The 13,850-nt window shown below is 48.2% G+C and overlaps 1 protein-coding gene across 2 annotated transcripts in view; it reads left to right on the forward strand.

The window, feature by feature from the left end:
- map3k7cl (map3k7 C-terminal like) overlaps positions 1–13,850 on the forward strand; it is a 200,315-nt gene that overhangs the window by 92,438 nt on the left and 94,027 nt on the right. The gene's annotated exons all lie outside the window — the stretch shown is intronic.

The following is a 13,850-nucleotide window of genomic DNA, read 5'->3' on the forward strand; positions in this document are numbered from 1 at the left end:
TGTTTCTCAATCTCAGTGTCTGGCTGTCTCAGTGTCAGGGTGTTTCTCAATCTCAGTGTCAGGCTGTCTCAGTGTGAGAGTGTTTCTCAATCTGTGTCAGGCTGTGTCAGTGTCAGATTGGTGCTTCTCAATTTTATGTCAGGCTCTCTCCATGTCAGAGTGTTTCTCAATCTCAGTGTCAGGCTGTCTCATTGTGAAGGTGTTTTTCAATCTCATGTCAGGCTGTCTCAGTTTCAGGCTGTCTCAGTGTCAGAGTGTTTCCCAATCTCAGTGTCAGGCTGTCTCATTGTCAGGGTGCTCTCAATCTCAGTGTGATCGTGTTTCTCAATCTCAGTGTCAGGCACTCTCCATGTCAGAGTGTTTCTCAGTGTCAGTGTCAGGCTGTGTCAGTGTCAGGGTGCTTCTCAATCTCATGTCAGGCTCTCTCCATGTCAGAGTGTTTCTGAATCTCAGTGTCAGGCTGACTCAGTGTGAGGGTGTTTCTCAATCTCAGTGTCAGGCTGTCTCAGTGTGAGCGTGTTTCTCAATCTCAATGTCAGGCTGTCTGAGTGTCAGGCTGTCTCAGTGTCAGAGTGTTTCTCAATCTCAGTGTTAGGCTGTCTCAGTGTCAGGGTGTTTCTCAATCTCAGTGTCAGGCTGTCTCAGTGTGATGGTGTTTCTCAATCTCAGTGTGAGATTCTTTCTCAATCTCAGTGTCAGGCTGTCTCAGTGTCAGGGTGTTTCTCAATCTCAGTGTCAGGCACTCTGCATGTCAGAGTGTTTCTCAGTGTCAGTGTCAGGCTGTCTTAGTGTCAGGGTGTTTCTCAATTGCCGTGTCAGTCTGTGTCAGTGTCAGGGTGCTTCTCAATCGCATTTCAGGCTCTCTCCATGTCAGAGTGTTTCTGAATCTCAGTGTCAGGCTGTCTCATTGTGAGGGTGTTTCTCAATATCAGTGTCAGGCTGTCTCCGTGTCAGGATGTTTGTCTAAATCAGTGTGAGGGTGTTTCACAATCTCAGTGTCAGGCTGTCTCAGTGTGAGGGTGTTTTTCAATCTCAGTGTCAGGCTGTCTCAGTGTCTGAGTGTTTCTCAATCTGTGTCAGGCTGTGTCAGTGTCAGGCTGCTTCTCAATCTTATGTCAGGCTCTCTCCATGTCACGTGTTTCTCATCGTCAGTGTCGGGCTGTCTCAGTGTGAGGGTGTTTCCCAATCTTAGTGTAAGGGTGTTTCCCAATCTTCGTGTGAGGGTGCTTCTCAATCTTAAAGCAGGCTCTCTCCATGTCAGGTGTTTCTCAACGTCAGTGTAGGGCTGTCTCAGTGTGAGGGTGTTTCCGAATCTCAGTGTGAGTGTGTTTCTCAATCTCAGTGTCTGGCTGTCTCAGTGTCAGGGTGTTTCTCAATCTCAGTGTCAGGCTGTCTCAGTGTGAGAGTGTTTCTCAATCTGTGTCAGGCTGTGTCAGTGTCAGATTGGTGCTTCTCAATCTTGTGTCAGGCTCTCTCCATGTCAGAGTGTTTCTCAATGTCGGTGTCAGGCTTTCTCAATGTGAGGGTGTTTCTCAATCTGCGTCAGGCTGTCTCAGTGTGAGGGTGTTTCTCAATCTCATGTCGGGCTGTCTGAGTGTCAGGCTGTCTCAGTGTCAGAGTATTTCCCAATCTCAGTGTCAGGCTGTCTCATTGTCAGTGCGCTCAATCTCAGTGTGAGCGTGTTTCTCAATCTCAGTGTCAGGCACTCTCCATGTCAGAGTGTTTCTCAGTGTCAGTGTCAGGCTGTGTCAGTGTCAGAGGTTTCTCAATCGCATGTCGGGCTCTCTCCATGTCAGAGTGCTTCTGAATCTCAGTGTCAGGCTGACTCAGTGTGAGGGTGTTTCTCAATATCAGTGTCAGGCTGTCTCCGTGTCAGGGTGGTTCTCTATATCAGTGTGAGGGTGTTTTTCAATCTCAGTGTCAGGCTGTCTCAGTGTGAGTGTGTTTCTCAATCTCAATGTCAGTCTGTCTGAGTGTCAGGCTGTCTCAGTGTCAGAGTGTTTCTCAATCTCAGTGTTAGGCTGTCTCAGTGTCAGGGTGTTTCTTAATCTCAGTGTCAGGCTGTCTCAGTGTGATGGTGTTTCTCAATATCAGTGTGAGATTCTTTCTCAATCTCAGTGTCAGGCTGTCTCAGTGTCAGGGTGTTTCTCAATCTCAGTGTCAGTCTATCTCAGTGTGAGAGTGTTTCTCAATCTGTGCCAGGCTGTGTCAGTGTCAGATGGGTGCTTCTCAATCGCATGTCAGGCACTCTCCATGTCAGGCGTTTCTCAACATCAGTGTCAGGCTGTCTCATTGTGAGGGTGTTTCTCAGTCTCAGTGTCAGACTGTCTCAGTGTCAGGGTGTTTCTCAATCTCAGTGTCAGGCTGTCTCCGTGTCAGTGTGTTTCTCAATCTCAGTATCTGGCTGTCTCAGTCTCAGGGTGTTTCTCAATGTCATTGTCAGGCCGTCTCAGTGTGAGGGTGTTTCTCAATCTCAGTGTCAGTCACTCTCCATGTCAGAGTGTTTCTCAGTGTCAGTGTCAGGCTGTCTTAGTGTCAGGGTGTTTGTCAATTGCCGTGTCAGGCTGTGTCAGTGTCAGGGTGCTTCTCAATCGCATTTCAGGCTCTCTCCATGTCAGAGTGTTTCTGAATCTCAGTGTCAGGCTGTCTCAGTGTGAGGATGTTTCTCAATATCAGTGTCAGGCTGTCTCCGTGTCAGTATGTTTGTCTATATCAGTGTGAGGGTGTTTCACAATTTCAGTGTCAGGCTGTCTCAGTGTCAGGGTGTTTTTCAATCTCAATGTCAGGCTGTCTCAGTGTCTGAGTGTTTCTCAATCTGTGTCAGGCTGTGTCAGTGTCAGGCTGCTTCTCAATCTTATGTCAGGCTATCTCCATGTCACGTGTTTCTCATCGTCAGTGTCGTGCTTTCTCAGTGTGAGGGTGTTTCCCAATCTTAGTGTAAGGGTGTTTCCCAAACTTAGTGTGAGGGTGCTTCTCAATCTTAAAGCAGGCTCTTTCCATGTCAGGTGTTTCTCAACGTCAGTGTAGGGCTGTCTCAGTGTGAGGGTGTTTCCGAATCTCAGTGTGAGTGTGTTTCTCAATCTCAGTGTCTGGCTGTCTCAGTGTCAGGGTGTTTCTCAATCTCAGTGTCAGGCTGTCTCAGTGTGAGAGTGTTTCTCAATCTGTGTCAGGCTGTGTCAGTGTCAGATTGGTGCTTCTCAATTTTATGTCAGGCTCTCTCCATGTCAGAGTGTTTCTCAATCTCAGTGTCAGGCTGTCTCATTGTGAAGGTGTTTTTCAATCTCATGTCAGGCTGTCTCAGTTTCAGGCTGTCTCAGTGTCAGAGTGTTTCCCAATCTCAGTGTCAGGCTGTCTCATTGTCAGGGTGCTCTCAATCTCAGTGTGATCGTGTTTCTCAATCTCAGTGTCAGGCACTCTCCATGTCAGAGTGTTTCTCAGTGTCAGTGTCAGGCTGTGTCAGTGTCAGGGTGCTTCTCAATCTCATGTCAGGCTCTCTCCATGTCAGAGTGTTTCTGAATCTCAGTGTCAGGCTGACTCAGTGTGAGGGTGTTTCTCAATCTCAGTGTCAGGCTGTCTCAGTGTGAGCGTGTTTCTCAATCTCAATGTCAGGCTGTCTGAGTGTCAGGCTGTCTCAGTGTCAGAGTGTTTCTCAATCTCAGTGTTAGGCTGTCTCAGTGTCAGGGTGTTTCTCAATCTCAGTGTCAGGCTGTCTCAGTGTGATGGTGTTTCTCAATCTCAGTGTGAGATTCTTTCTCAATCTCAGTGTCAGGCTGTCTCAGTGTCAGGGTGTTTCTCAATCTCAGTGTCAGGCACTCTGCATGTCAGAGTGTTTCTCAGTGTCAGTGTCAGGCTGTCTTAGTGTCAGGGTGTTTCTCAATTGCCGTGTCAGTCTGTGTCAGTGTCAGGGTGCTTCTCAATCGCATTTCAGGCTCTCTCCATGTCAGAGTGTTTCTGAATCTCAGTGTCAGGCTGTCTCATTGTGAGGGTGTTTCTCAATATCAGTGTCAGGCTGTCTCCGTGTCAGGATGTTTGTCTAAATCAGTGTGAGGGTGTTTCACAATCTCAGTGTCAGGCTGTCTCAGTGTGAGGGTGTTTTTCAATCTCAATGTCAGGCTGTCTCAGTGTCTGAGTGTTTCTCAATCTGTGTCAGGCTGTGTCAGTGTCAGGCTGCTTCTCAATCTTATGTCAGGCTCTCTCCATGTCACGTGTTTCTCATCGTCAGTGTCGGGCTGTCTCAGTGTGAGGGTGTTTCCCAATCTTAGTGTAAGGGTGTTTCCCAATCTTCGTGTGAGGGTGCTTCTCAATCTTAAAGCAGGCTCTCTCCATGTCAGGTGTTTCTCAACGTCAGTGTAGGGCTGTCTCAGTGTGAGGGTGTTTCCGAATCTCAGTGTGAGTGTGTTTCTCAATCTCAGTGTCTGGCTGTCTCAGTGTCAGGGTGTTTCTCAATCTCAGTGTCAGGCTGTCTCAGTGTGAGAGTGTTTCTCAATCTGTGTCAGGCTGTGTCAGTGTCAGATTGGTGCTTCTCAATCTTGTGTCAGGCTCTCTCCATGTCAGAGTGTTTCTCAATGTCGGTGTCAGGCTTTCTCAATGTGAGGGTGTTTCTCAATCTCAGTGTCAGGCTGTCTCAGTGTGAAGGTGTTTCTCAATCTCATGTCAGGCTGTCTCAGTGTCAGGCTGTCTCTGTGTCAGAGTGTTTCCCAATCTCAGTGTCAGGCTGTCTCATTGTCAGGGTGCTCTCAATCTCAGTGTGATCGTGTTTCTCAATCTCAGTGTCAGGCACTCTCCATGTCAGAGTGTTTCTCAGTGTCAGTGTCAGGCTGTGTCAGTGTCAGGGTGCTTCTCAATCGCATGTCAGGCTCTCTCCATGTCAGAGTGTTTCTGAATCTCAGTGTCAGGCTGACTCAGTGTGAGGGTGTTTCTCAATATCAGTGTCAGGCTGTCTCCGTGTCAGGGTGGTTCTCTATATCAGTGTGAGGGAGTTTCTCAATCTCAGTGTCAGGCTGTCTCAGTGTGAGCGTGTTTCTCAATCTCAATGTCAGGCTGTCTGAGTGTCAGGCTGTCTCAGTGTCAGAGTGTTTCTCAATCTCAGTGTTAGGCTGTCTCAGTGTCAGGGTATTTCTCAATCTCAGTGTCAGGCTGTCTCAGTGTGATGGTGTTTCTCAATCTCAGTGTGAGATTTTTTCTCAATCTCAGTGTCAGGCTGTCTCAGTGTCAGGGTGCTTCTCAATCTCCGTGTCAGTCTATCTCAGTGTGAGAGTGTTTCTCAATCTGTGCCAGGCTGTGTCAGTGTCAGATGGGCGCTTCTCAATCACATGTCAGGCTCTCTCCATGTCAGGCGTTTCTCAACGTCAGTGTCGAGCTGTCTCAGTGTGAGGGTGTTTCCCAATCTCAGTGTGAGGGTGTTTCTCAATCTCAGTGTCTGTCTGTCTCAGTGTGATTGTGTTTCTCAATCTCAGTGTCAGGCTGTCTCAGTGTCAGAGTGTTTCTCAATGTCGCTGTCAGGCTGTCTCAATGTCAGAGTGTTTCCCAATCTCAGTGTCAGGCTGTCTCATTGTCAGGGTGCTCTCAATATCAGTGTGAGCGTGTTTCTCAATCTAAGTGTCAGGCACTCTCCATGTCAGAGTGTTTCTCAGTGTCAGTGTCAGGCTGTGTCAGTGTCAGGGTGCTTCTCAATCACATGTCAGGCTCTCTCCATTTCAGAGTGTTTCTGAATCTCAGTGTCAGGCTGACTCAGTGTGAGGGTGTTTCTCAATATCAGTGTCAGGCTGTCTCCGTGTCAGGGTGGTTCTCTATATCAGTATGAGTGTGTTTCTCAATCTCAGTGTCAGGCTGTCTCAGTGTGAGCGTGTTTCTCAATCTCAATGTCAGGCTGTCTGAGTGTCTGGCTGTCTCAGGCTCAGGGTGTTTCTCAATCTCAGTGTTAGGCTGTCTCAGTGTCACGGTGTTTCTCAATCTCAGTGTCAGTCTGTCTCAGTGTCAGAGTGTTTCTCAATCTGTGTCATGCTGTGTCAGTATCAGGGTGCTTCTCAATCTTATGTCAGGCTCTCTCCGTGTCAGGTGTTTCTCAACGTCAGTGTCGGGCTGTCTCAGTGTCAGGGTGTTTTTCAATCTCAGTGTCAGGCTGTCTCAGTGTGATGGTGTTTCTTAATCTCAGTGTGAGGGCGTTTCTCAATCTCAGTGTCAGGCTGTCTCAGTGTGAGGGTGTTTCTCAATCTCATGTCGGTCTGTCTCAGTGTCAGGCTGTCTCAGTGTCAGAGTATTTCCCAATCTCAGTGTCAGGCTGTCTCATTGTCAGGGTGCTCTCAATCTCAGTGTGAGGGTGTTTCTCAATCTCAGTGTCAGGCACTCTCCATGTCAGAGTGTTTCTCAGTGTCAGTGTCAGGCTGTCGTAGTGTCAGGCTGTTTCTCAATTGCAGTGTCAGGCTGTGTCAGTGTCAGGGTGCTTCTCAATCTTCTGTCAGGCTCTCTCCATGTCAGAGTGTTTCTGAATCTCAGTGTCAGGCTGTCTCAGTGTGAGGGTGTTTCTCAATCTCAGTGTCAGGCTGTCTCCGTGTCAGGGTGATTCTCTATATCAGTGTGAGGGTGTTTCTCAATCTCAGTGTCAGGCTGTCTCAGTGTGAGCGTGTTGCTTAATCTCAGTGTCAGGCTGTCTCAGTGTCAGGCTGTCTAAGTGTGAGAGTGTTTCTCAATCTGTGTCAGGCTCTGTCAGTGTCAGGGTGCTTCTCAATCTTATGTCAGGCTCTCTCCATGTCAGGTGTTTCTCAACGTCAGTGTCTGGCTGTCTCAGTGTGAGGGTGTTTCTCAGTCTCAGTGTCAGGGTGTTTCTCAATCTCAGTGTCAGGCTGTCTCTGTTTCAGTGTGTTTATCAATCTCAGTGTCTGGCTGACTTAGGCTCAGGGTGTTTCTCAATCTTAGTGTCAGCCTGTCTCAGTGTGAGGGTGTTTCTCAATCTCAGTGTCAGGCTGTCTCTGTGTCAGTGTGTTTATCAATCTCAGTGTCTGGCTGACTCAGGCTCAGGGTGTTTCTCAATCTCAATGTCAGGCTTTGTCAGTGTCAGGCTGTCTCAGTGTGAGGGTGTTTTTCAATCTCAGTGTCAGGCTGTCTCAGTGTCAGAGCGTTTCTCAATCTGTGTCATGCTGTGTCAGTATCAGGGTGCTTCTCAATCTTATGTCAGGCTCTCTCCGTGTCAGGTGTTTCTCAACGTCAGTGTCGGGCTTTCTCAGTGTGAGGGTTTTTCCCAATCTCAGTGTGAGGGTGTTTCTCAATCTCTGTGTCTGGCTGTCTCAGTGTCAGGGTGTTTTTCAATCTCAGTGTCAGGCTGTCTCAGTGTGAGGGTGTTTCTTAATCTCAGTGTGAGGGTGTTTCTCAATCTCAGTGTCAGGCTGTCTCAGTGTGAGAGTGTTTCTCAATCTGCGTCAGGCTGTCTCAGTGTGAGGGTGTTTCTCAATCTCATGTCGGGCTGTCTGAGTGTCAGGCTGTCTCAGTGTCAGAGTATTTCCCAATCTCAGTGTCAGGCTGTCTCATTGTCAGTGCGCTCAATCTCAGTGTGAGCGTGTTTCTCAATCTCAGTGTCAGGCACTCTCCATGTCAGAGTGTTTCTCAGTGTCAGTGTCAGGCTGTGTCAGTGTCAGAGGTTTCTCAATCGCATGTCGGGCTCTCTCCATGTCAGAGTGCTTCTGAATCTCAGTGTCAGGCTGACTCAGTGTGAGGGTGTTTCTCAATATCAGTGTCAGGCTGTCTCCGTGTCAGGGTGGTTCTCTATATCAGTGTGAGGGTGTTTTTCAATCTCAGTGTCAGGCTGTCTCAGTGTGAGTGTGTTTCTCAATCTCAATGTCAGTCTGTCTGAGTGTCAGGCTGTCTCAGTGTCAGAGTGTTTCTCAATCTCAGTGTTAGGCTGTCTCATTGTCAGGGTGTTTCTTAATCTCAGTGTCAGGCTGTCTCAGTGTGATGGTGTTTCTCAATATCAGTGTGAGATTCTTTCTCAATCTCAGTGTCAGGCTGTCTCAGTGTCAGGGTGTTTCTCAATCTCAGTGTCAGTCTATCTCAGTGTGAGAGTGTTTCTCAATCTGTGCCAGGCTGTGTCAGTGTCAGATGGGTGCTTCTCAATCGCATGTCAGGCACTCTCCATGTCAGGCGTTTCTCAACATCAGTGTCAGGCTGTCTCATTGTGAGGGTGTTTCTCAGTCTCAGTGTCAGACTGTCTCAGTGTCAGGGTGTTTCTCAATCTCAGTGTCAGGCTGTCTCCGTGTCAGTGTGTTTCTCAATCTCAGTATCTGGCTGTCTCAGTCTCAGGGTGTTTCTCAATGTCATTGTCAGGCCGTCTCAGTGTGAGGGTGTTTCTCAATCTCAGTGTCAGTCACTCTCCATGTCAGAGTGTTTCTCAGTGTCAGTGTCAGGCTGTCTTAGTGTCAGGGTGTTTGTCAATTGCCGTGTCAGGCTGTGTCAGTGTCAGGGTGCTTCTCAATCGCATTTCAGGCTCTCTCCATGTCAGAGTGTTTCTGAATCTCAGTGTCAGGCTGTCTCAGTGTGAGGATGTTTCTCAATATCAGTGTCAGGCTGTCTCCGTGTCAGTATGTTTGTCTATATCAGTGTGAGGGTGTTTCACAATCTCAGTGTCAGGCTGTCTCAGTGTCAGGGTGTTTTTCAATCTCAATGTCAGGCTGTCTCAGTGTCTGAGTGTTTCTCAATCTGTGTCAGGCTGTGTCAGTGTCAGGCTGCTTCTCAATCTTATGTCAGGCTATCTCCATGTCACGTGTTTCTCATCGTCAGTGTCGTGCTTTCTCAGTGTGAGGGTGTTTCCCAATCTTAGTGTAAGGGTGTTTCCCAAACTTAGTGTGAGGGTGCTTCTCAATCTTAAAGCAGGCTCTTTCCATGTCAGGTGTTTCTCAACGTCAGTGTAGGGCTGTCTCAGTGTGAGGGTGTTTCCGAATCTCAGTGTGAGTGTGTTTCTCAATCTCAGTGTCTGGCTGTCTCAGTGTCAGGGTGTTTCTCAATCTCAGTGTCAGGCTGTCTCAATGTGAGAGTGTTTCTCAATCTGTGTCAGGCTGTGTCAGTGTCAGATTGGTGCTTCTCAATTTTATGTCAGGCTCTCTCCATGTCAGAGTGTTTCTCAATCTCAGTGTCAGGCTGTCTCATTGTGAAGGTGTTTTTCAATCTCATGTCAGGCTGTCTCAGTTTCAGGCTGTCTCAGTGTCAGAGTGTTTCCCAATCTCAGTGTCAGGCTGTCTCATTGTCAGGGTGCTCTCAATCTCAGTGTGATCGTGTTTCTCAATCTCAGTGTCAGGCACTCTCCATGTCAGAGTGTTTCTCAGTGTCAGTGTCAGGCTGTGTCAGTGTCAGGGTGCTTCTCAATCTCATGTCAGGCTCTCTCCATGTCAGAGTGTTTCTGAATCTCAGTGTCAGGCTGACTCAGTGTGAGGGTGTTTCTCAATCTCAGTGTCAGGCTGTCTCAGTGTGAGCGTGTTTCTCAATCTCAATGTCAGGCTGTCTGAGTGTCAGGCTGTCTCAGTGTCAGAGTGTTTCTCAATCTCAGTGTTAGGCTGTCTCAGTGTCAGGGTGTTTCTCAATCTCAGTGTCAGGCTGTCTCAGTGTGATGGTGTTTCTCAATCTCAGTGTGAGATTCTTTCTCAATCTCAGTGTCAGGCTGTCTCAGTGTCAGGGTGTTTCTCAATCTCAGTGTCAGGCACTCTGCATGTCAGAGTGTTTCTCAGTGTCAGTGTCAGGCTGTCTTAGTGTCAGGGTGTTTCTCAATTGCCGTGTCAGTCTGTGTCAGTGTCAGGGTGCTTCTCAATCGCATTTCAGGCTCTCTCCATGTCAGAGTGTTTCTGAATCTCAGTGTCAGGCTGTCTCATTGTGAGGGTGTTTCTCAATATCAGTGTCAGGCTGTCTCCGTGTCAGGATGTTTGTCTAAATCAGTGTGAGGGTGTTTCACAATCTCAGTGTCAGGCTGTCTCAGTGTGAGGGTGTTTTTCAATCTCAATGTCAGGCTGTCTCAGTGTCTGAGTGTTTCTCAATCTGTGTCAGGCTGTGTCAGTGTCAGGCTGCTTCTCAATCTTATGTCAGGCTCTCTCCATGTCACGTGTTTCTCATCGTCAGTGTCGGGCTGTCTCAGTGTGAGGGTGTTTCCCAATCTTAGTGTAAGGGTGTTTCCCAATCTTCGTGTGAGGGTGCTTCTCAATCTTAAAGCAGGCTCTCTCCATGTCAGGTGTTTCTCAACGTCAGTGTAGGGCTGTCTCAGTGTGAGGGTGTTTCCGAATCTCAGTGTGAGTGTGTTTCTCAATCTCAGTGTCTGGCTGTCTCAGTGTCAGGGTGTTTCTCAATCTCAGTGTCAGGCTGTCTCAGTGTGAGAGTGTTTCTCAATCTGTGTCAGGCTGTGTCAGTGTCAGATTGGTGCTTCTCAATCTTGTGTCAGGCTCTCTCCATGTCAGAGTGTTTCTCAATGTCGGTGTCAGGCTTTCTCAATGTGAGGGTGTTTCTCAATCTCAGTGTCAGGCTGTCTCAGTGTGAAGGTGTTTCTCAATCTCATGTCAGGCTGTCTCAGTGTCAGGCTGTCTCTGTGTCAGAGTGTTTCCCAATCTCAGTGTCAGGCTGTCTCATTGTCAGGGTGCTCTCAATCTCAGTGTGATCGTGTTTCTCAATCTCAGTGTCAGGCACTCTCCATGTCAGAGTGTTTCTCAGTGTCAGTGTCAGGCTGTGTCAGTGTCAGGGTGCTTCTCAATCGCATGTCAGGCTCTCTCCATGTCAGAGTGTTTCTGAATCTCAGTGTCAGGCTGACTCAGTGTGAGGGTGTTTCTCAATATCAGTGTCAGGCTGTCTCCGTGTCAGGGTGGTTCTCTATATCAGTGTGAGGGAGTTTCTCAATCTCAGTGTCAGGCTGTCTCAGTGTGAGCGTGTTTCTCAATCTCAATGTCAGGCTGTCTGAGTGTCAGGCTGTCTCAGTGTCAGAGTGTTTCTCAATCTCAGTGTTAGGCTGTCTCAGTGTCAGGGTGTTTCTCAATCTCAGTGTCAGGCTGTCTCAGTGTGATGGTGTTTCTCAATCTCAGTGTGAGATTTTTTCTCAATCTCAGTGTCAGGCTGTCTCAGTGTCAGGGTGCTTCTCAATCTCCGTGTCAGTCTATCTCAGTGTGAGAGTGTTTCTCAATCTGTGCCAGGCTGTGTCAGTGTCAGATGGGCGCTTCTCAATCACATGTCAGGCTCTCTCCATGTCAGGCGTTTCTCAACGTCAGTGTCGAGCTGTCTCAGTGTGAGGGTGTTTCCCAATCTCAGTGTGAGGGTGTTTCTCAATCTCAGTGTCTGTCTGTCTCAGTGTGATTGTGTTTCTCAATCTCAGTGTCAGGCTGTCTCAGTGTCAGAGTGTTTCTCAATGTCGCTGTCAGGCTGTCTCAATGTCAGAGTGTTTCCCAATCTCAGTGTCAGGCTGTCTCATTGTCAGGGTGCTCTCAATATCAGTGTGAGCGTGTTTCTCAATCTAAGTGTCAGGCACTCTCCATGTCAGAGTGTTTCTCAGTGTCAGTGTCAGGCTGTGTCAGTGTCAGGGTGCTTCTCAATCACATGTCAGGCTCTCTCCATTTCAGAGTGTTTCTGAATCTCAGTGTCAGGCTGACTCAGTGTGAGGGTGTTTCTCAATATCAGTGTCAGGCTGTCTCCGTGTCAGGGTGGTTCTCTATATCAGTATGAGTGTGTTTCTCAATCTCAGTGTCAGGCTGTCTCAGTGTGAGCGTGTTTCTCAATCTCAATGTCAGGCTGTCTGAGTGTCTGGCTGACTCAGGCTCAGGGTGTTTCTCAATCTCAGTGTTAGGCTGTCTCAGTGTCACGGTGTTTCTCAATCTCAGTGTCAGTCTGTCTCAGTGTCAGAGTGTTTCTCAATCTGTGTCATGCTGTGTCAGTATCAGGGTGCTTCTCAATCTTATGTCAGGCTCTCTCCGTGTCAGGTGTTTCTCAACGTCAGTGTCGGGCTGTCTCAGTGTCAGGGTGTTTTTCAATCTCAGTGTCAGGCTGTCTCAGTGTGATGGTGTTTCTTAATCTCAGTGTGAGGGCGTTTCTCAATCTCAGTGTCAGGCTGTCTCAGTGTGAGGGTGTTTCTCAATCTCATGTCGGTCTGTCTCAGTGTCAGGCTGTCTCAGTGTCAGAGTATTTCCCAATCTCAGTGTCAGGCTGTCTCATTGTCAGGGTGCTCTCAATCTCAGTGTGAGGGTGTTTCTCAATCTCAGTGTCAGGCACTCTCCATGTCAGAGTGTTTCTCAGTGTCAGTGTCAGGCTGTCGTAGTGTCAGGCTGTTTCTCAATTGCAGTGTCAGGCTGTGTCAGTGTCAGGGTGCTTCTCAATCTTCTGTCAGGCTCTCTCCATGTCAGAGTGTTTCTGAATCTCAGTGTCAGGCTGTCTCAGTGTGAGGGTGTTTCTCAATCTCAGTGTCAGGCTGTCTCCGTGTCAGGGTGATTCTCTATATCAGTGTGAGGGTGTTTCTCAATCTCAGTGTCAGGCTGTCTCAGTGTGAGCGTGTTGCTTAATCTCAGTGTCAGGCTGTCTCAGTGTCAGGCTGTCTAAGTGTGAGAGTGTTTCTCAATCTGTGTCAGGCTCTGTCAGTGTCAGGGTGCTTCTCAATCTTATGTCAGGCTCTCTCCATGTCAGGTGTTTCTCAACGTCAGTGTCTGGCTGTCTCAGTGTGAGGGTGTTTCTCAGTCTCAGTGTCAGGGTGTTTCTCAATCTCAGTGTCAGGCTGTCTCTGTTTCAGTGTGTTTATCAATCTCAGTGTCTGGCTGACTTAGGCTCAGGGTGTTTCTCAATCTTAGTGTCAGCCTGTCTCAGTGTGAGGGTGTTTCTCAATCTCAGTGTCAGGCTGTCTCTGTGTCAGTGTGTTTATCAATCTCAGTGTCTGGCTGACTCAGGCTCAGGGTGTTTCTCAATCTCAATGTCAGGCTTTGTCAGTGTCAGGCTGTCTCAGTGTGAGGGTGTTTTTCAATCTCAGTGTCAGGCTGTCTCAGTGTCAGAGCGTTTCTCAATCTGTGTCATGCTGTGTCAGTATCAGGGTGCTTCTCAATCTTATGTCAGGCTCTCTCCGTGTCAGGTGTTTCTCAACGTCAGTGTCGGGCTTTCTCAGTGTGAGGGTTTTTCCCAATCTCAGTGTGAGGGTGTTTCTCAATCTCTGTGTCTGGCTGTCTCAGTGTCAGGGTGTTTTTCAATCTCAGTGTCAGGCTGTCTCAGTGTGATGGTGTTTCTTAATCTCAGTGTGAGGGTGTTTCTCAATCTCAGTGTCAGGCTGTCTCAGTGTGAGAGTGTTTCTCAATCTGCGTCAGGCTGTCTCAGTGTGATGGTGTTTCTTAATCTCAGTGTGAAGGTGTTTCTCAATCTCAGTGTCAGGCTGTCTCAGTGTGAGCGTGTTTCTCAATCTCAATGTCAGGCTGTCTGAGTGTCAGGCTGTCTCAGTGTCAGAGTGTTTCTCAATCTCAGTGTTAGGCTGTCTCAGTGTCAGGGTGTTTCTCAATCTCAGTGTCAGGCTGTCTCAGTGTGATGGTGTTTCTCAATCTCAGTGTGAGATTCTTTCTCAATCTCAGTGTCAGGCTGTCTCAGTGTCAGGGTGTTTCTCAATCTCAGTGTCAGGCACTCTGCATGTCAGAGTGTTTCTCAGTGTCAGTGTCAGGCTGTCTTAGTGTCAGGGTGTTTCTCAATTGCCGTGTCAGTCTGTGTCAGTGTCAGGGTGCTTCTCAATCGCATTTCAGGCTCTCTCCATGTCAGAGTGTTTCTGAATCTCAGTGTCAGGCTGTCTCATTGTGAGGGTGTTTCTCAATATCAGTGTCAGGCTGTCTCCGTGTCAGGATGTTTGTCTAAATCAGTGTGAGGGTGTTTCACAATCT

Source organism: Carcharodon carcharias, chromosome 18 (genome assembly GCF_017639515.1).
Source record: "Carcharodon carcharias isolate sCarCar2 chromosome 18, sCarCar2.pri, whole genome shotgun sequence".
Classification (NCBI taxonomy): Eukaryota; Metazoa; Chordata; class Chondrichthyes; order Lamniformes; family Lamnidae; genus Carcharodon; species Carcharodon carcharias.